The sequence below is a fragment of the Schistocerca cancellata genome, chromosome 2, assembly GCF_023864275.1.
Source record: "Schistocerca cancellata isolate TAMUIC-IGC-003103 chromosome 2, iqSchCanc2.1, whole genome shotgun sequence".
Classification (NCBI taxonomy): Eukaryota; Metazoa; Arthropoda; class Insecta; order Orthoptera; family Acrididae; genus Schistocerca; species Schistocerca cancellata.
In genome coordinates, this window is record NC_064627.1 from 554,403,398 (window position 1) to 554,420,408 (window position 17,011).

Sequence of the window (17,011 nt, forward strand, 5' to 3'; positions counted from 1 at the left end):
TGAGTATTTATCACACAAGGAATAATGCTAAAGTAATTTTGCATTCTTTAGGTTTTGTAAACATACAAAGGATCCCAGTTAAGTGTTTATTGGACACTGGAAATGATTTGAATGGGATATCCTAATTGTTTATCAAATCTATTAAGAATAATGCCTGTTATTAAAAAATATCAAACAAGATGTGTTATTACTTTACTGAAAGGAAAAATCAACAATTGGAACAGGTGGAGCACATAGTTAATTTCTCTGAAGTGGAGCCACATAAAAATATACTGACAGAGGAGGGGATCATTACACCTAGAAGGAATTGTGTGTCATAAATGAAAATTGGTAGGCATCTTTCTACACCTGAAAGCTGATGTCTATTCCAACTTTGTGCCAGTCACATAAAAGTGGCATTAGTAGCATCACTATGAGGATGCAAATCATACTTGCTTTAAATACATGCTGTAACTGTCCTGAGTGATAGTTACCTTTGTGAGTTGATGTTAGTCAAGAATGCCTTTAAGGTGACAAAGGCGCCATTATCAACACCTCACTGAGTTTGAATGAGGCCCTGTAATAGTGCTATGAGTAGCTGGATGTTACTTTTGTGATCCTCCAGAAAGATTTGACAGGAAAGTGGCCACTGTATATGAGTGTTGACAACAGTGGTCACCAGAATGTATGGTTGCAAATGCAGCAGCAATCTGAGCAACAGTTGGCACAACAATGATACAATGAGTTGTTACAAATCAGTTAATTCAAGGACAGCTCCAACTAGATGCCCTAACACATGCATTACACTGATGCCAAAACACTGTCATTTGTGACTTCAGTTGTGTCGTGCGAGAGTTGACTTGAAGGCAGGGCGGAGGTCTATTGTGTTTTGTGATCAAAGCTGGTTCAGCCTCACTGCCAGTGACGGTAGTGTGTTGGTTAGGAGGAGGCCGGATAAGGCCTGAAATCAACCTGTCTGTGTGTTACACACACTGGACCTGCACCTGGAGTTACAGTCTGCGGTGGGTGCAGGTGCACTCTCGTGGTAACCCCACTATACCAAAGAAGAGCATAAAAATACCTTCTTAATAACTTTTTATGTTATATCGTACACAACAAGTACTAACCCGTAGGCCTAATTTTTGCTGCTCATAAGAAATGAAAATTTGTGTGGTATAAAGTGTGTTAAGTGATTTAATTCTATTTTTAAGTGTTCAATCTGTGTTGCAATGCATCATAAGTGTGGATGTTGCCTTACGATAGTCAAAAGTGGGAGTGGTGTACATAGACGGTGGGTTGGAATTTCACTGGAGTGACTGTAGTGGGGAATTGAACGGGGAGCGCAACCAGGTTCTCCCATGGAACTGTTTGCAAAAAAGACAAGAGAACTGCTGAGCAGTAGGCAAAGATTTGTGCCCTTCAGACTGAATTAGTTAACATGAAATTTGAACTAGATAGGCAGAAAGGAGCAAAAGGCCTTGGGAACTGGGTTACAGTAACAAGCGAAGGGCAAAAGAATAACAGCTCTTCAACTTCATCTATAATTGAATTAATAGTATCAAATAAATTTCACTTGTCACCTGAAGTTCGGAAGGGAGGGCCTCATCCAGCTGTAGATTACAGGAGGGTGCAGCAGATTTCTAGCAAAGAAATTCAACATAGGTCAGTACCAGAAGAGAGTAGAAAGAAAAGAGTCTTGCTGCTTGATAGTAGTCACTGGAGGGGTGTAGGCCAGATGTTGCAGGACAAAGTTGGAACAGGGTACCAGGTCACAAGTATTGTGAAGCCAACTGATAGCCTTAGCCAGGTGACAGAAGACATAGGGAATTTGTGCAAAGATTTGGGCAAAGAGGATCAGGTTATTATAGTTGGTGGATGAGGGAACAGCCTGGTTAAGAACACTAACTACAGCATTAGGGAAGGCCTGGATTGTATTGTATTGTATTTTTTATTGGTCCTGTTGTCTACATAGCAGCTTATTCATAAGACATTGGACAAGTCAAGTTATAAATATACAAGCTGAAAGTCATTTCAAGGCATACATATTTAAGGTTACAATAATACACTTTACATGTAAGTATTTATATAACACATTTCATAAATTTAAATATTCTTCAATGGAGTAAAAGCAGTGATGCTGTAAATATGACTTTAGAGATTTTCCAAATGTATTGACCTCAATGATAGCTTTTATGTTTTCAGGAAGTTTGTTATAAAGCTTAACTCCCACGTGAAAAGTACCTTTTTGGCACAGTGCTGTGCTAATTTGAGTCATATGTAAGTTTCTGTTTTATCTGGTAAAGTGATCATGTATATCACAGTTTTTTTTTGCAGTCTCCAGTCCTTGCCTGTTACATTTAATTTAAAGCACAAAAGGGCTTCCATAATGTATTCACATGGTAACGGAGGAATACCGGATTTCTTAAACAGGGGAAGAGTCTCTAGGCTTGCACCCAAACAAGATTCTAATGGCCCTTTTTTGTAGTTTAAAAGTGCTATTAGCTGTTTTAGAGTTTCCCCAGAAGGTGACCCCATATCTAAGACGAGAATGAATGTACGCATGATATGCATTCAATACTGTTTTCTCACTACAGCATGATTTTAATGAACAAAGAAGGTAACATGTTTTGCTCAGTTCTGCATTGAGATATTCAATATGCTTACTCCATCTGATGTTACTCTGCAGCCAAAGTCCTAAGAATTTGGTTTCAGTATTGTTACCAACTGGTTCGTCGTTGATAGAGTCTGATGGGATAACATGTCCTTGTTAGGAACATTGTGGAATTTTAGAGCAATGGTTTTCTTACTGTTTATTACAAGCTGATTACTCTGTGCCCAGCTGCTAAGTTGTTTCGTGGCCGTGTTTACTGCCTGCTGTATCTGTTCATCGCCGTCGCCTTTTAGTAGAATCGTGGTGTCATCTGCAAATATGATTGTTTTGTGTGCATCAACATTTAAGCTTAGATCATTTATGTCCAGAAGAAACAGAAGGGGTCCCATTACTGATCCTTGGGGTACTCCACAATTAATTTGTTTATAGTCAGATAAGTGATTAGATACAGTTTTTAGTTCAATATTTGTGTGCTTGATGCACATTGCCTGCTTACAATTAGTCAGGAAGGAACTGATCCACTTGTTGGACAGACCTCGAGTACCATATCTTTCAAGCTTTGATAGCAGAATTTTATGGTCCACCATGTCAAAAGCTTTTGACAAGTCAATAAACACTCCTATTGTTTCCTGTTTTTTGTCCATCAGGTTTAGGATGGAATTGATGCACTCATAGACAGCAGTTGTCGTTGACCTCTTATTTCTGAATCCATGTTGTTCATTACATAGGATGCTGTTTTTATTTATAAATTTCATAAGTTTCTCATACATAACTTTTTCCAGTACTTTAGAGATGCAGGAGGAAATTGTGATGGGTCTGTAGTTATTTACATTGTCTTTATTCTCTTTTTTTATATACAGGAATAACTTTTGATATTTTCAATACATTGGTGAAAGTGCCTCCCTGAAGTGAGAAGTCACATAAGTGTGCGAGTACTTCAATTAGGTTTGATGCGCTCTTCTTTAACATTGTTGCAGGTATACCATCAATACCTGCCGATTTGAAATTTTTTAGTCCTTTTATTGCTTTAGCTACTTCATCTTGTGAAACAGAACTGATGTACATTGATCCTCTACATGCACTTATTTTATATTCATTTGCCTGGGTGCTCTTAAAGTTTGATTGTAACATATTATCAGCAACACCTGTGAAAAAGTTGCTAAATGTGTTGGCTACTTCTAAGGGGTTTGTTACTTTTTTATTTTTATGTGAAAGTGTTATATTTTTGCAAGATTGTCTGTATTCTCCACATTCTTTTTTTATAACACTCCACAGAGCCTTTGATTTATTAGCTGAATTATAAATGATTTCACCATTATGCATTGTTTTTGCTGCTTTTATTACTTTTCTTAATATTTTGGAGTATTTTTTATAGTATGCACGTACTACAGGTGAGGAATTTTTTGAGTTACATATTTCATGAAGTAGTCTTTTCTTTTGGCATGAAACCCTTATTCCCTTTGTGATCCAGCTGTTTGTTCTAGAGTTCCCCCATATGGTTAATGTTTCCAGTGGGAATGAAAGTTCAAAGAAATGGGTTAACGTATAAATGAAAGTGTTGAATTTTTCATTTATATCATTCATTTTGAACACTCCTGACCATTTTTCTTTCTGTAATAAGTTGTTGAAGTAGTTTACATTATGCTGATTACAACTTCGATATGCTGTTCTGAAAGACATGTTGTTAATAATACTGCCTTGTACTTTTATGCTTAATATTTGAGCAAGATGGTCACTAAAACCTGCATTGAAAATTTTTAGTGAGGTGTTGTGTAAACTCTTCTTGACTAGAAACTGATTAAGAGCTGTTTGGCAAGTTTCTGTTACTCGAGTAGCTGCTTTTACTTCTGCCTTTAAATTGTAGGACGTTGCAAGGTTTAAAGTGGTCTCCCTATTTTCACTATTCGTGAGGAAATCAATATTGAAGTCACCACAGATGATCAATTCACAATCCATTTTATTTACTTTATTTAGCAATGACTCCATTTTGTTTAGGAAAAGTTCAAAATTCCCGGATGGTGATCGGTAAACTGTAGCAATAACCAGGTTGAACTGAGTAATTTTTATAGTTGCAGTTTCATAATTCTTTTCGACATTTGCCCTAGTTAATTCAGGTAGTGTAATAAAATCTACATTATCGGATGATATATTACTTTTGTCTTGCATCACTTCACTTAGTGTTGGCTTCGATCGTAGATCCCGATTTTCTGTCTTGAGTGAGTCAATATCACTTCTTACAGAACTGACTATGAATTGTAAGCTAGCAATTCCTTTTTTTAGCGTTGTTATTTCAGTGTTACAATTCTTACGGACTCCCTTTTTAACAGCATAACTATAAGTATTTCTCAAGTGAGAATCACACACTTCTACACTTGTGGCCATCTCGTTACCGATGAAATAGGACTAACAACTACAAACACAAATGTGAGTTTTGTAGAGGTCCTGCAGCACCATGACCAGCCCTTCGTAAACACTGCTGTTTGCCAAATGAACACTGAGTTGAACAGTTTGCTGCTGACTGAAATGATATCTTTTATGAGTGCAGTGCCAGTTGGTAAAGTTGAGAGATGGGAATATACTAGGCATGGCCTGTGCTTGAGAGGAAAAGATAGGTTGGCTGAGCTTCTTGCAAACAATATACAGATGGCCACCATCACACATAGGTAGGTCCTTGTGGATACTCGTGTCAGAGGACGCCTTTTTTAGGTTAGAATCAGGCACCCTGTTTAGAAAGAAGTGAAAGTTACAGGAGAGTCCCACGAAATGCTTGATAATTCACTAAAAAGTAAGGTTAGCTTATTTCATCAAAATATTAGAGGACTGAGTAATAAGGTAAAAAATCTTCTTGTCTGCTTGGAAAATTTTGAGAGCTCTTTAAAGATAAGATATCCTGTGCTTGTCCAAGCACCACATAACAACAGATTTGCAGCTTACTCATGCAGAGATATCATGGGAAAAGGAAGAGGTGTTTCTTACATAAAAAAACACACTGAGACAACACTGAGTGAACATGAATATGCTACAGAATATGGCCAATGAATTACAAGACTGTTTTCTACACAAATGCCTGATTTAATCACAATTTAGTATTTATTTATTCATCTGAACATCATAATTATACCTCAAGGTCCATGGCATAATGGAAATATCATGGTTTCATGATGTGAACATGATGAACACTGTGACTGGAATTCACACAAAACGTTAAATGTCTGAAGTTAGGATGTTTTAACAATGCAGCAAAGTTAACATATATATATACACTCCTGGAAATTGAAATAAGAACACCGTGAATTCATTGTCCCAGGAAGGGGAAACTTTATTGACACATTCCTGGGGTCAGATACATCACATGATCACACTGACAGAACCACAGGCACATAGACACAGGCAACAGAGCATGCACAATGTCGGCACTAGTACAGTGTATATCCACCTTTCGCAGCAATGCAGGCTGCTATTCTCCCATGGAGACGATCGTAGAGATGCTGGATGTAGTCCTGTGGAACGGCTTGCCATGCCATTTCCACCTGGCGCCTCAGTTGGACCAGCGTTCGTGCTGGACGTGCAGACCGCGTGAGACGACGCTTCATCCAGTCCCAAACATGCTCAATGGGGGACAGATCCGGAGATCTTGCTGGCCAGGGTAGTTGACTTACACCTTCTAGAGCACGTTGGGTGGCACGGGATACATGCGGACGTGCATTGTCCTGTTGGAACAGCAAGTTCCCTTGCCGGTCTAGGAATGGTAGAACGATGGGTTCGATGACGGTTTGGATGTACCGTGCACTATTCAGTGTCCCCTCGACGATCACCAGTGGTGTACGGCCAATGTAGGAGATCGCTCCCCACACCATGATGCCGGGTGTTGGCCCTGTGTGCCTCGGTCGTACGCAGTCCTGATTGTGGCGCTCACCTGCACGGCGCCAAACACGCATACGACCATCATTGGCACCAAGGCAGAAGCGACTCTCATCGCTGAAGACGACACGTCTCCATTCGTCCCTCCATTCACGCCTGTCGCGACACCACTGGAGGCGGGCTGCACGATGTTGGGGCGTGAGCGGAAGACGGCCTAACGGTGTGCGGGACCGTAGCCCAGCTTCATGGAGACGGTTGCGAATGGTCCTCGCCGATACCCCAGGAGCAACAGTGTCCCTAATTTGCTGGGAAGTGGCGGTGCGGTCCCCTACGGCACTGCGTAGGATCCTACGTTCTTGGCGTGCATCCGTGCGTCGCTGCGGTCCGGTCCCAGGTCGACGGGCACGTGCACCTTCCGCCGACCACTGGCGACAACATCGATGTACTGTGGAGACCTCACGCCCCACGTGTTGAGCAATTCGGCGGTACGTCCACCCGGCCTCCCGCATGCCCACTATACGCCCTCGCTCAAAGTCCGTCAACTGCACATACGGTTCACGTCCACGCTGCCGCGGCATGCTACCAGTGTTAAAGACTGCGATGGAGCTCCGTATGCCACGGCAAACTGGCTGACACTGACGGCGGCGGTGCACAAATGCTGCGCAGCTAGCGCCATTCGACGGCCAACACCGCAGTTCCTGGTGTGTCCGCTGTGCCGTGCATGTGATCATTGCTTGTACAGCCCTCTCGCAGTGTCCGGAGCAAGTATGGTGGGTCTGACACACCGGTGTCAATGTGTTCTTTTTTCCATTTCCAGGAGTGTATATATAACATAATATATGCATCTTTTAGTGCAATTCGTTGTGATAAAGTCAGCTTTTGTTGTTATTTAGTAGTTGATTATGAAACGAATACAATATGTAAATTTTTGACCAGAATGTGATAGTATCTCCTCCCCTGAATTCTTGGCTGTGGTGACAGACTGATGTGTAGCACAGCCCATGGTATGGATTAGTTCCGATCAATTAATGTCACGGCCTTCCCCAGAATGGAAACCATGAACTATGCGTGATTTGGAATGCAAAATTTTGGTAATAGCAGATTTGAGTATAGATGTGATACTGGGAACAGAGTTTTCATGTTAATGGAGTGTGGAAAATGATTTTGCTGAAGGAAGGTTTCGTTTTGTTTGTGATGGAACATTAAGTCAGGCAACCTCTCTAGAGAAAACTGATATGAACGAACATAATTAAATGGACCTACCTTTAAGATATATAACAATAGAGAGAGATACGACCACTTTTCAAGAGAATAAAATACAAAAATAGACAAAAAAGTCATTGAAGGTGTATTGAACAATAAAAGACAGGATTTAGAGGACATTTTAATGTATAATAGATCCATATTTTCAGAAAAACCAGGGAAAGTAAAAGACTTTTGAGCCCAATTAAAATCAAAACCTCAAGAACCATTCTTTATGACATCCATTTCGCTAAAAAAGGAGTCTGTAAGAAAGGATATACAGAAAACACAATAAGGAATAATTGGAAGATATAACAGTAGGCACATAACTCATTAATAGCAGTCAAAAAATTTGGGAGTTCAAAAATGGCTCTGAGCACTATGGGAAGCTATGGTCATCAGTCCCCTAGAACTTAGAACTACTTAAACCTAACTAACCTAAGGACGTCACACAACACCCAGTCATCACGAGGCAGAGAAAATCCCTGACCCCGCCGCGAATCGAACCTGGGAACCCGGGCGTGGGAAGTGAGAACGCTACCGCACAACCACGAGCTGCCGACAATATGGGAGTGTCAGAGTGGTACTGGATGCTAGAGAAGCGAAAGTCAAACAAACAGTATTATGAAAAGGATAGTTGCTACTCACCATATAACGGAAATGCTGAATCGCAGATAGGCACAACAAAAAGACTGTTGGAAAACACAACAAAGTCTTTATTGGCCAAAAGCTCACTTTCTGGCAGTCTTTTTGTTGTGCCTGTCTACAACTCAGCATCTCTGCTATATGATTAGTAGCAACTATCGTTTTCATAATACTGTAAGAAAGGAAAGTGACAGACCACTCTGCACTGCTGAAATCTTACAAAAATTTCATGGTTCCAAAGTTCTTACATAAATGTAAGGCGAGCTATGGAGTCCAGGCCACAGACAGCATTTTTGAATGAAGGCAAGTGTTACAATTCCATGTGGTACCTTTTGGATTAAATATATCTGTTTTTTGTTTATATGAGCTAGTGACAAAATTTAGGGAACAGAACCCTGAATAGAGTAACAGTGTATGCGGAGGATATTTTCAAAGCTAGTTCTACATGGCATGAAATTTGAACTAAGGAAGTCAGAATTTCTGAAAACGAAATTTAATTTTTAGGCTATATAATTAATTAAAAGGGTATGCAGCTAGATTTTGGGAAAAACAACTGAAAATTTTCCTCCATATAAGAATAAAAAACAGTTAAAAAGGCCGAGCTGACTATTATATTACCTCATATTTCAGTTTCTGTATAACAATCCATCTTTTACTACGATATCTATTTCAAATTTACACATGTGGGAGTGAAATAGGCGATCTGGCAACCCTGGAAACAGAATGTTACATCTAGATCAGAAAACGGGAGTGATGGCATGAGGACAACCCTACAGGGTATGTATGCGGACAAGGAAAAATAATTCTGTGATTTGACTGCTAAAACTACACTTCATCCCGGGTGAAAATCCATGTTAAGTGATATTACACTTTTGGGAAAGAGCTTTGATCTGCAGCAACATATACATACACTGCACATTTTCATGTTATGAAAGTATAATTTCAAATTCCACCAAACACATCACATTAGTTTCCAAAGCATTGAAATCGAGACTACATGCACTTTTGTAAGCCTATCACCGCCCATGTCACGTGATCTCACCAGCTGATGACAGCAGATATTCAGAACATTGGAAATGTGGTGTAGTCAAGCATTAGCAATGTTACTGTTAAATATCCTGAACACACAAACAGAAAATTTTATTCATTTAAATTAATATACATAGTGTAGCTACAAGAAAAGCTATGCTTTCACAAACAATATTGGTCTTTTTTGCATGTGTTACATTTTAAGATACAACACACAAATGTGTCACTAAATTTTAAATAATGACATAAATGTCACGTCTTCTGGGCTCTAGTGAGTTTGTACGATTTTCTAGTGGATAGTACTAGCAATAAATGCTCTGGGTTTTGTACAAAGGAATTTTGTACTATTCTGTGTGTAATGAATGATAGGACTGGATATGAATAATTTTCTAAACGTGGTTAATGCACGAGTTTACAAATTTACACAATGATGACTAGTCTGCGGCTCGTGGTCTAGTGGCTAGCGTTGCTGCCTCTGGATCACAGGGTACTGGGTTCAATTCCTGGCAGGCTGGGGATTTTCTCTGCACGACAACTGGGTGTTTGTGTTGTCCTCAACATATCATCATCATCATCGTTCATGACAGTGGCAAGATTGGAGTGCATAAAAATTGGGCTTTGTAAAAATTGGGACTTTGTACGGGCACTGATGCCCATGCAGTTGAGCGTCCCACAAACCAAACATCATCATCATCATCAAACAATGATGACTAGCATAACTGTAATATAGATAGTCAAGCTTATACTTATTTTGACTTACCTAAAGAACTCAAAAATGGGGTAATGTAACAATGTTCAGATAATGTATGGTTTATATGCTTTATGGTTTTACCGCACCTAAAGAATTTATGGATGCCATCCATGTGTTCTTTTGTGAGGTGTAAACAACAGACATCACAAACATACTAAAGTGTTCTGAAACAACAACAGGCCAAAGCACTAATAAGATACTTGCTTAGTTTAGCACCAGGTGTTGCTCACACATGATGTGAAGCAAGTGTTTTCTTGGGAAAGCTTCTCCAATTGAGTCCAGTTTCATTGGCATTGTAAACGTTTTCAAGAGCTTAATCTTCTTCCGTCAATAAGTCCCTTAGTTTGACTTTGAAAGAATCAGCAGACAGTTTTTCTGCTTGTATTTGGAGCTCATGAATGCCTTCTCTTGACTTACAGCATTTTAATCTGCCCATGATTGCTTTAAAATTCGATGACCCTCCAAGATTTTCATTGGTTAGAATTGTCTTTTTATATAGATTGGTTCCCATTGTGATATTTTTTTGTGTAAAACACTTGTGAACAGCATAATCTAGATTCGTGTTTGTTGCCAGCTTCATAGTATTACAACTTGTGATCCATCAGTAGAACCCAGCTTAGACATAAAATCTGTGATGCTTGTCTCTCTCTCTTTCTTTTAAAAAGACCATTACTGTTGACTTGACAACCTTGTATTCATTAGACAACTGGGTTGCAGTGTCACCTTCCTCTAACTTTTTATTAATCTCACATTTATCTCTCATAGAAAGGGCAACACGTTTATGTTTGGGAATTTTATATTGCAAGTTTACTTTACAAGTGATATTAACAGAGTGCAAATGGTTACTGTTGTCGGGGGCAACTTGGCATTCTTGCACATGGTGGGGTGGCACAGGAGGCAGAGGAGGGTGACACCAAGACCATAGTGGGGCAAGTGAGGCTGGGGGAGGGCAACACATGTCAGCAAGTAACAATTCATACAAGTTATAGTTTGGTTGACCGATGTTTGGGTAATTGATGTTCTACTGTAATCAACTTCATACCAAAAGAAAGCAGAAAAAAACACACACACACACACACACACACACACACACACACACACACACACACACACATGCAGACAGACAGAATATTCAGAATACTGAAATAAGAAAATTAAATAAAAAATGTATATGATGTTGCAAGTAATAGTATAAACTACGGTGACAGCAAGTATCCAGGAAAGGCTGTACAATCCTCAGGGCATCATACTAAAGAAAGCAACAATGCAGCTGGCAGCTTTGTTTATCAGCTGTTCATACTGTCATTCAAACTGCTTGTGCACATAACCAGGAGAGAAGTGGATGTGAAGAGATACATTTCCAAATATTTTAGAGATAGGGTGTCAGCAACAGTTCTGGGCCACATATCATTTAATTTCCAGGGTGTATACGCAGACAAGGAAAAAAATTTCCCAGATCTCCCAGTTAAAAATACACTTTCTCCCGGGTGAAAATACGTTTTTTCCAATATAAGTGACAATATACTTTCCTTCAGAACTGTAAAACTTATCCTTTGATAGGATATGGTTTTATATAGCAGCGTAGAAACTTTAGAAAACGATACTCAGGGGAAAAACACGTTTTGGAAAGATCTTTGATGTGCAGCAACATGCGTGCTGCATATTTTCGTATTACGAAAGTATAAATTCCAATTCCACCAACAGGAAAAGTTAATGGTTTAAATTAATATACATAGTGTTGCTACCAGAAAAGCAAAGCTTTCACATATAATGTTTGTCTCTAAGATTAATAAGCTACAAGAGAAGCTAAGCTTTCACTTATAATGTTGATCTGTTTAGCTCATGTTACACTTTAAGATACATCACACAAATACGCCACCAAAATTTTTAATACCGACATAAATCTCTAGGCTCGAAATTCTTCTAAATGGGGCTCGTCATCAAAGAGTTTATTTTTAAGAGAGACCAAACACTCTGTGATTTAAGAAATCCATCGTACATTCTCACACATAGTTCATCTTGCGTAAAAAGAAATTTACTTTGAAAATAATACTTCCTGAACAACAATTTGTCTGACCTGTTAGAAATAGATTTATTTCAGCAGTTGTCAGAGAGAGCCAGATATGAGGCGTCACCGCACTTGCACAGCTACGGTGATGTAGGTTCAAATGGTTCAAATGGCTCTGAGCACTATGGGACTCAACTGCAGAGGTCATAAGTCCCCTAGAACTTAGAACTACTTAAACCTAACTAACCTAAGGACATCACACACATCCATGCCCGAGGCAGGATTCGAACCTGCGACCATTGCGGTCGCGCGGTTCTGGACTGTAGCGCCTAGAACCGCTTGGCCACTCCGGCCGGCAGTGATGTAGGACGCCCATATGTTCATATGTGTAAAACATTCAAAGATCTTACATTATGTCATACAAGAAACAAGACATCAGAGGATACTCCAAGAGCATCAGAATTTTGTGAACCATACTAAAATGCATAGTTTGCCTTACAGTGCACATTCGTATGTCCAGATTCTCAATGACTTAGGCCTCGACCAGATATGAAGCTTTTCAGTGTGGTTTTCGGGACGTAAATTTTCTTGGAGTACCAGCACTGTATTATCTCATGTTTGGTTCTTTATTATGGCATAACGCCATACGTGCTGGAAGATGAAAACGTGCACATGAAATGCAGCGAACAGTTGAAACTAGCCAATAGTGTGGAATAAATTGACTGCCTCAGCAAGAAAGCTTAATAAAAGCCAAATTTATTTATTGAACTGATAAAAATAACTTCATTGTTCTGCAAGGTGATTAACACTTGACTGTCAGAAAGGTGGAAATAAAATAAAATCTGAAACTATTAAAATAGTTTACCCTTTCTTAATTAGGCGAATGTATTTTAATTCACTTGATAGCTCCCAGCCACAGATATCCGTCTCGTTTTTTTTTCCGGGTACCATGTGGCTAGTTGCTGCTGCTGCTGCTGCTGCTGCTGCTGCTTACACAGCCAACAACCACATTTCTGTAGCCAGAAGCAGGATAAGGTACTACTCATACGCAACTCAACTGCACGTGGGCATGAGCCCGCTCATAACTGATTAAATGAGTCTAATGCAAACAGTTGTGACGACACGCTCATCGAAGGCAATTTGTTATGAAGCATTGCATAGTCTTCCGAAAGCCTTTGACACATTTTGCTGTTGGCAGATGCTTGTACGAGCACTGGGTTATTTTATATGGTGCATTTCCTTCGCAATTTAAGTTTAATTTTCGTTTTTTTCCTCTCATTTATGTTTTATTGTTGAAGTATTATTCTGCAGTAGCAGGATACAGTAACATCCTTTGTTAGAGTAACAGTTCTTACCAGTCAAAATTACAACAATTTAACTGAAAACTAAAAGAATGAAAAATTCCCGGAATTCTAAAAAATTCCCGGATTATTCCCGGTTTTCTCGCAGTTGTCCCAGGTCGTATACACCCTGGAAGTGGATGTGAAGAGATACATTTCCAAATATTTTGGAGATAGGGTGTCAGCATCAGTTCTGGGCCACATATCATTTAATTTTAAAAATAAGTGGTCTAACACACTTGGCAGAATCAATTTGCGTTTCATTACAAGAGCAGTTCTATCTGCTTACCCCTTATTGATGTGAAATTGTTGGTAGTGGACATCAAAATTGTAAGTAATTTTAATTTGATCATATCTTGAGTAGAATGTATTAAGTTTCAGCTGCATCCCTGATAAGGTGTAGGTTCTTGTTAAGTTTCTGTGAATGATTAATAAAAACTGGGAAGATAATGGGAGGTGAAAGTGAACACTGAGTAGTAAATAATCCTTTGCAGCCATTACTGATGTAATTAGCTGGATTTTGGTGAAGAATTTGAGAAAAGTAATTCATGATTAGCTGTTTTGGACGAAAGAAGGCCACCGATGAAGTACAGGAAGAGAAAATACAGCATTTAAGAGAGCTTAAACTTACTGAGGAGAAGTGAGAGACACCAGAGCAAGATGAAGCTGTCACAAAAATTGCAGCAAAAGTATCAGTAGTAGTGGAAAGGGTCAGAGGAGGGTGGGATGGGCTGAGATAAAAGGTTTTAGGATGAACTCGAAAGTCAAAATACGGGCAAAAGAAAGAGGAGGACACGAATACAGACAACAGACCTGACAAAATATGGATCAGTCTATTTTCTGAGCACTGTTCAAGTGCCATTTTAGGTGAAATTGTTTCACTTATGTGATATATATTTCAACATCGATTTTAAAAAAGTATAATAAGAAAGAGAAAGTGATTTAATGTATCACGGCTGATTTACAAGGAACGGGGTTAGCAATGTAAGAGAGAGTAATGTCTTAATGATATAAGATTTACAAGTGGAACTAGTATGCAATTGGCTCAAGTTATTTTTTAAATATGTGAAAGTGATGGTTGTGTAATTGTGACCTCCTTGATCGTGTTAGCATTTCATAAAGAGAGAGAATCATGGATTAGGAATTCCCAAATGATATTCACTTTGGAAGCAACATTGACAGAGTGCCAAATGGAACAGGGAACAGGCATAGAACTGAAATACTGCTCAACAATGTATGAATCATGCCAAATACACTACCTGACAAAGAAAGTGCAGCACTCAGAAGGGGAGGAGGAAATGAAATGAAACTTCGCAGGTTGAAGGGATATGTGATTTTACTTCAGTGATTACAAAATCGGGCTAAATTTGCACAGAACTTTGCAGTATGGGCCCATTTATCAATATGATACTGTACCCCTCTGGTCTGAATGCCTGCACTAATTCAGCTGGGAAGGGTGTCATAAAGCTGTAGTATCTTTTCCTGAGGTGGCTGTTGCACAATTTTTGTAATTGGTCCTTCATATCCTGAATACTGGGACGGATTTGACATCTGAGCTGGTCCCAAACATGTTCTATGGGGAACAGATCTGGGGATCCAGTTTGCCACGGGAGTATGCAAAATAATGCGATGCTTCATCAAGACACACATCATGTATGGACGAGCATTGGCCTGCTGAGAAACTGTGCTGCATACTGTCACATGAAAGATAAGACATGAGAATTTAGGATGCCAGTGATGTACTGTTGTGTCATCAGAGTTCCCTAAGTCACTACTAGCCATAACCTGAAGCCATACCTGTAGAGCCAGTGGGGGTGTTGAATGGTTGAACATATACAAAAAGTGCAGCATGAATAGCCACAAGTTTGTTTGTTCCACAAGATCACATCAAAAAAATGTTGAAACACCTGAACTGGCAGATGCTTGAAAACAGATTACTAACTATCCCCCTATAACCTGCTTAAACAGTTTCAAAAATCAGTAGTATGTGAGGAATCTAGGAATATACTGCAGCCTCCTATGCATCACAACTATAGTGACCATAAAGATTAGACTAAATACAGTGTGTACAGAGTCGTTTAAGCAGTAACATTTCTGTACTCCATACATGAATGGAATCGGATGAAACCCTAATACACTCCTGGAAATTGAAATAAGAACACCGTGAATTCATTGTCCCAGGAAGGGGAAACTTTATTGACACATTCCTGGGATCAGATACATCACATGATCACACTGACAGAACCACAGGCACATAGACACAGGCAACAGAGCATGCACAATGTCGGCATTAGTACAGTGTATATCCACCTTTCGCAGCAATGCAGGCTGCTATTCTCCCATGGAGACGATCGTAGAGATGCTGGATGTAGTCCTGTGGAACGGCTTGCCATGCCATTTCCACCTGGCGCCTCAGTTGGACCAGCGTTCGTGCTGGACGTGCAGACCGCGTGAGACGACGCTTCATCCAGTCCCAAACATGCTCAATGGGGGACAGATCCGGAGATCTTGCTGGCCAGGGTAGTTGACTTACACCTTCTAGAGCACGTTGGGTGGCACGGGATACATGCGGACGTGCATTGTCCTGTTGGAACAGCAAGTTCCCTTGCCGGTCTAGGAATGGTAGAACGATGGGTTCGATGACGGTTTGGATGTACCGTGCACTATTCAGTGTCCCCTCGACGATCACCAGTGGTGTACGGCCAGTGTAGGAGATCGCTCCCCACACCATGATGCCGGGTGTTGGCCCTGTGTGCCTCGGTCGTATGCAGTCCTGATTGTGGCGCTCACCTGCACGGCGCCAAACACGCATACGACCATCATTGGCACCAAGGCAGAAGCGACTCTCATCGCTGAAGACGACACGTCTCCATTCGTCCCTCCATTCACGCCTGTCGCGACACCACTGGAGGCGGGCTGCACGATGTTGGGGCGTGAGCGGAAGACGGCCTAACGGTGTGCGGGACCGTAGCCCAGCTTCATGGAGACGGTTGCGAATGGTCCTCGCCGATACCCCAGGAGCAACAGTGTCCCTAATTTGCTGGGAAGTGGCGGTGCGGTCCCCTATGGCACTGCGTAGGATCCTACGGTCTTGGCGTGCATCCGTGCGTCGCTGGTCCGGTCCCAGGTCGACGTGCACGTGCACCTTCCGCCGACCACTGGCGACAACATCGATGTACTGTGGAGACCTCACACCCCACGTGTTGAGCAATTCGGCGGTACGTCCACCCGGCCTCCCGCATGCCCACTATACGCCCTCGCTCAAAGTCCGTCAACTGCACATACGGTTCACGTCCATGCTGTCGCGGCATGCTACCAGTGTTAAAGACTGCGATGGAGCTCCGTATGCCACGGCAAACTGGCTGACACTGACGGCGGCGGTGCCCAAATGCTGCACAGCTAGCGCCATTCGCCGGCCAACACCGCGGTTCCTGGTGTGTCCGCTGTGCCGAGCGTGTGATCATTGCTTGTACAGCCCTCTCGCAGTGTCCGGAGCAAGTATGGTGGGTCTGACACACCGGTGTCAATGTGTTCTTTTTTCCATT